The sequence below is a fragment of the Magnolia sinica genome, chromosome 9, assembly GCF_029962835.1.
Source record: "Magnolia sinica isolate HGM2019 chromosome 9, MsV1, whole genome shotgun sequence".
Classification (NCBI taxonomy): Eukaryota; Viridiplantae; Streptophyta; class Magnoliopsida; order Magnoliales; family Magnoliaceae; genus Magnolia; species Magnolia sinica.
Genome location: NC_080581.1, coordinates 57805775 through 57807707, shown reverse-complemented (window position 1 = coordinate 57807707; position 1933 = coordinate 57805775).

Sequence of the window (1933 nt, the reverse complement as noted above, 5' to 3'; positions counted from 1 at the left end):
TCCCCATGTCCATATTACATTGTTGGTTTTCCACAACCAACTCATCTGGAGCAGGTTTTATGAGTAAGTCAATAGTATTTACGTTCAACTGCTCATCCCTTTGTTGGGGGATAATTAGTGTCTAGCGTGGTTGAATGACTTCCAGTTGAAGTTCAGTACTCTTCACATAGGTCAATTCTCTTCGCTCGGCAATTTGGTGTCTTTACTAGTGTCTCTTCTGATTGTGAGTCATCCTTTCAGTCACGTCTAAGAATTTAGGGTGACTCAACACCATTTTTCTCTCGACCTTGTTCTGCATTCGAGCTTCTTGGTCACGTTTCATCTATTAATAACGTGTAACACCCTAATCAGCGCCAACTGTAATTCCGCAACATGTGCTTGAAATATCCTAAAAAATCTTAAACATGCTATATATTTCTTGTGCAATGACACATGTACCTTTCTAATTGGCCATTCCAGTAATAGTTACAGCAACAACATTTATTGATGTAGAGTGGATCAAGTATAATTTCATGGCCAAGATGGACCAGAAATGGCCTGATCGGAGGCAGAAGTGATCCGGGCTGTCAGAACCTTAAAAGGAGAGTATCTCTCAAACCAGATTGAGTTATTTGATGTGCCCTATATGATTTTGGGGTAGGATGAGCTAATTTATCCACCCAACCCCACTATGCCGGGTTGTACACACCGAATTTGTAAGATTCCATTAGATTGACGGTCGAATTTCTGTTTTATTTTCGTTTTTACTTTTATAATAAGTTTTAGTTTGATTATAACTCTTTATCCGTTGGGCTTTAGTAGTTGCGTCCAACATGAAAAGTGCTTAGAATAATTAGCAGAATAGCATGGTCAAGCTAAATAGAACACTTACTATTTTTGGCCGAAAACTGTGATATCTAGTAGGAATCACGATTGTCTATTATAACGCCCTGAAAATCGGGGGTCGAGCAGAAGCTCAACTCCCAAGTTCCAACGCATCACTTATGCAACATAGATAATGATGATTAAATGTTGTTCATATTAATACATTAAACATGAATGGGATTACATTAAATCAGCATATCATACTCCAGAGGCAATTAGATTACGCAAGCAGAAGACTGTGATAGATATATAAGCATATAAGTAGTTGTAAGTCCTCGGAGTATGAATATGTCGCTAGGTTAAATAATTACATGTATAGTTTCAAAAATTCACAAAATGATAAAGTGTAATGTCTTCTAATCCATATCCTTGTAGCCTCGGTGACGCAACTTCAGTCTACATAGACCCGCCAGAGAGTTGCAGGTAGGAGAACTCCTCCTCATCGTTGTAGAAGGCCGGCTCCAACTCGCAAGCCTCACCATCATTTGAAACTATAATAGTCTAGTTGGTGTTTTAAAACACCATCCCAGAGTAGGAGTGAGTGATCAACTCAGTAGAGCTATAAGGGAAAGGTTAACATGTTATCAATTCAGTCAAGCAATAATGATAAAGCAATACAACAATCATATCCTAATTACTCTTGTTAATGGAAGAATAGTATATATTAATGATGTATGCCCTCGCCTGCACTCCCTCTGTGACCTCATCTCACGGTCGCGCATGCTAAACCCCCACTAGGCTCAACACCCACGCCAAAGGCACATGCAATGCGGTGCATGGTCGTGTTAGCCAAGCTCTTAATTAGACCTATTCATACAACAGATTTGGGAAGCTAAGGTACCTCCCTTTATAACATTTACCCAAACAATGATCCATCTAGGGTCGTCAATCTTAGTTAATCACATACGATAGGCAAGTTCACAAGTTTACACTATAGGTTGCTACGGGAGGCTCATCACCTCAGCGTAGGCTTAATTCACACTCGGGGTCGCTACGAGAGGCTCGTCAAGCATTCGTAGGCCTATTTTATACTCGAGGTCACTAAGGGAAAGGCTCGTTACCTTAGCGT